Source organism: Octopus bimaculoides, chromosome 7 (assembly GCF_046866305.1).
Source record: "Octopus bimaculoides isolate indiv1 chromosome 7, ASM4686630v1, whole genome shotgun sequence".
NCBI lineage: Eukaryota > Metazoa > Mollusca > Cephalopoda > Octopoda > Octopodidae > Octopus > Octopus bimaculoides.
In genome coordinates, this window is record NC_142934.1 from 54611436 (window position 1) to 54618971 (window position 7536).

At 33.5% G+C, this 7536-nt stretch overlaps 1 long non-coding RNA gene across 1 annotated transcript; it reads left to right on the plus strand.

Annotated features, from left to right (window-relative positions):
- Positions 1-855: 855 nt before the first annotated feature.
- Positions 856-6225, plus strand: LOC149134699 (uncharacterized). The gene is made up of 2 exons (XR_016242459.1): positions 856-1684; positions 6077-6225. It is a non-coding gene; the product is annotated as an uncharacterized LOC149134699 (long non-coding RNA).
- The last annotated feature ends 1311 nt before the right edge of the window (positions 6226-7536 follow it).

A 7536-nucleotide genomic window follows, 5' to 3' on the forward strand; every position in this document is an offset into this window, starting at 1 on the left:
TGACCAGTTGTGCATATGGCGGTGTAGGCAGTAATGCTGTTTTTTTCTTGTGCTTTTCTTGTGGTTGTTGTTGTTGTTGTTGTTGTTGTTGTTGTTGTTTTTCTTTGTATTGTTGCCGTTGTTGTTGCCTTTTCTTCTGGGCTACTGGGCATGTTTCTTGAAGGTGAGTTTTGCTACTACAAACGTAGCAAACTGGCCTTCTGCCTTCGACGAAAACATGAACAATTGAATCCTCAGTTAATTGGATTCTATGTGGAATTTTTTCCCAGTTTGCTGGATCAATTTGTACCAGGAGTTGAAATTCCTGGCCAATCCAGTTTTGATTGCAAACGGCAGATGCTTCTAGTATGTTTATCTCCTCCTCTATGCCTAGACATATGGCAGATACTAGCCATTCTTCCTCAATTTCAGGAGGCACATTCGAAATTTTTATTTTCGTAACCCTACGACCAAGGTACGTAGGGATCATGAGCAGGTTCTCATGCTGTAATGACTTAGTGGAGAGGTCCTTCGCTCGCTGCTCGCTGTCTAGTCTTACTTCTATCGTTCCGAATTTCAAACCTCTCGTTATGTAAGTCATGTAAGACCAAATCGGCTTTAAGCATCTCTCAACATTTTCTTGGGTGAATTTTTCCACTGTCTTTGTCTTTAAATTAATGGTTCTGTAGATGATAGTTCTTTTTTTCGATGTTTATCTTAAAGTCCGCGGGCGTTTGAAGATGGACTGTAACGTCCTTTTTACTTAGCATGCTTTTGCATGCAAGTAATTTCTCTTTCGATATATTCAAAATTCTTTTCCTAGGCTTCAAAGCCTCGGCAAAGTTCGTTGTGGTGGTGGTGGCGGTAGTGGTGGTATCAGTGGTGAGGACAGTGGTTTTGTTAGCAAGGACATTTGTGTTCTTGTTGTTGCTGCTGCTGCTGTTGTTGTTGTTGTTGTTGTTGTTGTTGTTGTTGTCACTGGTTACGTTGGCAGGCAAGACTGCTGTAGCAGCAGAGTCTTTCTTTTTCTCCATTCTCTCCTTTAACTGTGAGGAAGGAAGACTAGGAAATTCTTTTCGAACGAAACACTGCAGACTGCAGCGTTCGTTTCACAAAAAGTTTCATGCCAACAAGACGCCATCGTCTCAAAAAAAATGGCTAGAAAGCTGAAATTGGTTTTTATATCCTGGAAATGTGCCACACAGGGCAGATTTCCGTCGCAAAAAACTTGCACCAGAGAGTCTACAAGTTGTTATAAAACTTTGTATATAAAATAAATTTTACAAACAAACTTTTTAAAACATGAAAAAGGCAAAACCTACAGAGCCGACACGTCTATCGTCCGTCCATAGAGATAGATAGATAGATAGATAGATAGATAGATAGATAGATAGATAGATAGATAGATAGATAGATAGATAGATAGACAGACATTCAGACAGTCAGATAGATAGATAGATAGATAGATAGATAGATAGATAGATAGATAGATAGATAAGTGCGTACACAGAATTTATATGCCTACCTACATATTCCGGATTTCAATTATAATTGAGAGATTTTTATAGCTGTATATACGTATTAATGAATATATGTTTTTTAGAAAATATTTTTGTGTCCCTTACAACTTACAACGAATACCTTTACTAACAGGATTGCCTCTTGCATTGGAGCAGCTGAAAAACGATGAGCCTGCGATAAGAAGGTAAATATGATTTCTTTCCTAAAATGTTCTTGTATTTCAGGTGAAATTTCTCATTTCTGCTATCAACGTTCACTGCAATATTAAGAAATTCAGCACAATTCAATTAACCACCTACGAACAATAAAACAAAAACCATTTAAAATTCTATAACGCATGTCAGAAAATAATAGACATATCAACTGAACGAGTGTTCATGCATTAGACAAAACAATAGGAATTTTGCGAATGCAAAGCATATTTCACGAACATTATAGTTTCATTAAATGAAATAGTCTTGTAGGTAATTCAGAAGCACGATTTTGATTTTACACAGATCATGTTTATCAATAAACTATTAATCATTGAATTGTTAAATAGTTTTAAATAAATCAACAACTATATACTTGTGTGTGTGTGTATGTGTGTGTGTGTGTGCGCGTGTGTGTGTGTGTGTGTGTGTGTGTCTGTGTGTGTGTGATAATTGCTATCAAGGACACATTATTTCATTTTGCTCATATAATTCACTACCAAGCTTTACAGGTCAATATTGCCACTTACATTGGTATTAGCATTGCCATGTTTTTATTCTTATCTGTATAAATTCCCGATAGAAGTCAAAGTCAGTACGGAAAGTTACGACATTCCTTTTACAAATACGTCTATGCAAATAATCCTGTCGCAGATAGAAAAAATAACAGGTAATGGGTGTATGTACACATTTCAAGAGTCATTACTCTTTCACTTTCTCCGCATCCGAGGTAACAAGTATTCGCAAAGAATTGCGCTAAATGTATCGTCAATAGCTATTTACTGCATCTGTATCTACGTATTGAGGTCTTTATCGTATGTTTAAAGGTCTTACGTTCGCATATTTTAATAAGCTCTATATCTAAACATTGAGCAATATCATGATAATTCTATCCATATGCATACTCGAAAAAGCACTGTGTATATTGCAAATTTGAATGCTTTATACATGTGCAAGTGAGGGAGTTTCAATGTAAATGTGAGTGTATATATATTATATGTGTGTATGTGTGTATATGTGTTTGTGTGTGTGAGCGTGTGTGTGTATCAATATATTTGTCTAAGTAGTTAGACAGACAACGATATTCATGTCAGATATGCCAAGTAAACTAAAAATCTGCCAATAGTATTCGTTCAAATCTTTTCATTATATTATTTTGCTCTATTCAGTCATTCGTGGATACACATATAAACAGTTGATGTGTCTTATTAGAAACTTTCAAACAGCCGTCTGAAAATTCATTTCGGCAACTAATTTTTAGTTGCATGGATTTCCATTTTCTATACATTTGAAATGACAACTATAAATCAACGTCGGTTGTATATTCTAAGGTAAAACATTCCAGCAGATGCGGTATTGTTGAAGGGAAATGGCAGCAAGTTTTCTGTAAAGTCAAACAGTGATAACTAAAATCTATAAAGCAGCTCACTACTGATTGATCCGATAGTAAACTATCGGAATATCTGAACGGGATTACTGGAGTATATGACACTGTTACTGATGAAGCTGATAAAAGATATCAGTGCAAAACAGCTCAACGGAATTCAATAGCTTTTCAATTATAAACCAGATGAAAATAACAGATTAGTGGTGTTGGCAAATTCTGGAGAAAGAAATAAGGGTCAAGTGAAACAGGAAAGAGTAGTAGTGAGAAATATGGATAATCAGAGGAAGAGGAAGAACGAGAAAGAAAAAAACACAGAAAGAAAGAAAGAAAGAAAGAAAGAAAGAAAGAAAGAAAGAAAGAAAGAAAGAAAGAAAGAACGAAAATGTAGCCGAAGAAAACGAGCAAATCAAAGTTTTAAGCATAACGAGAGATACTAAAAGAGAGAAAGTAGGAGATGAAAAGTCGGGAGGAAGAAAGAATAGAAAGTGAATGCAAGAGATATGGCAAGAATGAAAGCAGGAAAACTAAAAATATAAAAGGGAGAAAATATATAATAAGAAATAAATGAAATAAATTGATGTGTGATTATAAATAACTATATAGTGGGAGGGATTTGGATAATTTCATTGCTGAAAATGCTGAAAGAACCAGAAAATGCAAAAGTGGATATTGGTATGATAAACATTAGGAAACTACGAGATAATATAAAGAGAAAACTAAGACCAATTTTGAGATGAACGAGGGGAGAAGAAAAATTATAAATCCTGGTAGTCAAATAGAAACGGTAAATATTTAAAACATTAAGAGAAAAGAAGGGAGAGACAGAAATCTAGTTGAATGGAGGCAGAGAAATAGGGGGAGAGAGAGAGAAAAGAGTGACTAATATGTTCATAATAGACCGAGAAATAAATAATAAACTCAAAACGGAAAGCAAATGGATGTTGAAATATAGGATTCTATTCTGGAGAAAATGATGTTTTTTTTTTAATGCTACTACCAACATGGATTTGGTGGAGATTGCTTGTTTGTGAAATACAGAAAAGAAAATCTATTTTACGTTGCCTTTTCACGAATCAACCGCTGCATTATAATCAATTGATAACTAACTAATTAATGCGAAGCTAAATTCCATAATTTACTGACATGAAGCATGAGATACGTCATGTAGCCAAAATTACTACAGGACTAAGATTTTTTATTTGAACATTCTGACTAGATAGTACACAGCATCTTAAAATAAGCTTTAAATTTAATTACACTATTGACATCTGCGATTTTATGTAGTCCTACAGGAAGTGGTATTCTTGTGCAGTTCAGACACACTACATAGGTTTATTAACACCTAGATCTCGGACAGTTAATAATAAAATTGGTCGAATCATAGTTCAAATGTGGTCCCTAATAAAGAAAATGCAAGCAAATGAATACAAATTTAGGCTAATAAACTCCTGAATTACACAAGATGAGTCTTTATCACGACCTTTTACATTTTCTTTCAGTAAATATCTAAGATCTAAGGTTATCAGGACTAAGAAAAAATATATTATTGTTATATAACATTAGTACTAAATAGAATAACAGTTAATCTAATGTTAATATATTTTGATACATACAGCATTATAAAGCTCATTAGAATTAAAGAATCACGGAGAGGGGAGGAAGCACAGGATCGAAAGTCATTGACCATATAGGAATAGGAAGAGTTATACAAGTCATAAATTTCTGTAACTCCTCACACTTTTAATTTTAAAGTAATAGATGTCTCGAAAATTAGTTATTTCATCATTTTTGTATAAGCAACGAGAAATTTTACAAAAGTAAATTTCAGCAAATTATCCTTTTTCTTTTACTTGTTTTAATCGTTAGGTTGCAGCCATGCTGGGGCAACGCCTCGAAGAATTTTTTGACGAATGATTTGACCCAGTACATTTTAAAAATCTGGTACTTATTCTATGCAGCTCTACATTATAGGGACGTAAACGCACTAGCATCAGTTGTCATGCAGTAGTGGGGAGACGCACACAGACACAAAACACAGACACACATAGTTGTATGTGCATGTGTGTGAATGTGTGCATACGACAGTCTACCTTCAGTTTCCGTCAGTTAAATCTACTCGAAAGGCCTTGCTCAGTCTGAGGCTATAGAAGACACTTACCCAAGGTGACACGCAGTGTGACTGAACCAGGAATATGTGGTTGGAAAACAATCTTCTTACAACAGAGCCACGACCGCGCCTGATTCTAAATATACTAGTTACAAGTCATAGTTATAGTACGTCTACTTTTTATATTATACATGGTGGAAAAAGTATACTTTCAAAGTTACTCGTTGCATGAATGTGTAAGAATATATTCTTTTCTAAAAATATGGGATCATCATTCGTACTGCAGTAGTATATAAAGCTTGATCACGGCTGATCCGGGATAAAATATTAACACATCATCACGAACAACCACAACACCCAAAATAACTACCAAAGTCATACCATGCTTCGGGTATAGATATTAAATTTTGCGAAAGCTTCATTTTTTTTATATTTGTTCAGATTATTAATTTTACTTCTCACGTGTAGAATTATATATATATATATATATATATATATATATATATATATATATATATATATATATATATATATATATATATATATATATACATATGTATATATATATATATATATATATATATATATATATATATATATATATATATATATATATATACATATGTATATATATATATATATATATATATATATATATATATATATATATATATATATATATATATATATATATATATATATACATACATATATATGTATAAATATTTATGTGTGTGTGTATATATATTTAAAGTCTATGAAGATTATTAGGTCGTCAAGTATGAAATTTGTAGAAAAGAATAAAGATTGCTAAAGTTTTATAAATAGAAGTATTAGTTTTATTCATCAAAGTATGCACCCATATTGTCAATACACTTTTTGCCATTTCAGCGTAGCTTGTCCAGCAACTGTAAACGCCTGGCAATCTTGAGTCAATAGAATCTTGGAAGGCCTGGTTTACAGCATCGTCGGAATTAAATTTTCTCCTTTCAAACAGTTTTCGAAATTCTAGAAGTGGTAGTCAGTGGTGGCAGGATCAGGTGAGTACGGTGGATGATGGACAACTTCCAACTTCAACTTCCGTGGTTTCGCCAATGTCATTTTTGCGACGTGTGCTCTGGCGTTGTCTTGCAATAAAATGAGTGAATCTGTTGACTAATCTAGGCTGTTTTTCTCTTTTTGTAAGTTTCTGCATTATTTGGTCCAGTTGGCTGCAGTATACTTCGACCGTGATTCATGAGCTAGTTTTAATGAAATCATAATGGATCACACCTGCGCCAGGCAAAAAAAAAAAAAACACACACGATCAGCTCCTTTTGGTGAATTTTGCATTTTTGACTGTGTTTTGGTGGCTCGACTTTGTCCCCACGCCACCCCTTTGTGCTGAACGTTTACAGTTGTTTTATTGGATCCATTTCTCATCACATGATTCATTTTTGTGACGAAAAATTAGTATAATGCAGGCTTCCACTCGTTACTTCTTTTTGATTTTCATTGTGTTCATATGTCCAATTTTTTCACTCAACTGATTTGAACTAGGTGAGTCAATATTGTTTGATTGCTAACACTAAACAACAACGATAATTCACGGGCACTTTGAGATGGATCTGTTTCTATGTTGGCTTTCAGTTCGTCATCATCCACCTTTGTTTCTAATCGACCGCGTTAATTTCACGAGCAAGCTGTTCCGTTGATCGTATCAGCTGGGACTCTCGTATCAGCCGGGACCCTCGTCGTTGTAACTGATGGAGTACTCCATTATATATATATATATATATATATATATATATATATATATATATATATATATATATATATATATATATATATATATATATACGTGTGTACATAATACGTATGTATACAAGAAAATGCATAAATAATATACAATTGTGTGTGCGCGTGTGTGTGTGTAGAATAAATATATACAATTTACTATCCTGTAATGACGCATGTATAATGTACTTGTACCAAATTCTTCTAGTCTTCACTTTATAATTGTGTGTGTGTGTGTGTGTGTGTGTATGTGTCTGTGTGCTGAGATATATACAGTCACAGACACAAACACAGAAAGTGTGTCCACATTGAGAATATGTATAAAGAGGACAGTTTAATTTGAAAATATCAATTAATGAAAAGTAATGTAAAGTAACATTTTATTGAGAAACATAGCCATACGTTTAATAGATTAAGAGAACATGTGGAATTGAATAGTGTATGGAAGCTAAACAGCAGTGAAACATCAAACATTGAAACAGTGAAACATTAAACTATTACGTTTACAGTTAAATTGAACAATGTATGGAAGCCGGACAAGCGAACAACTTTTTCCTTGTTCTAAAATACAACTT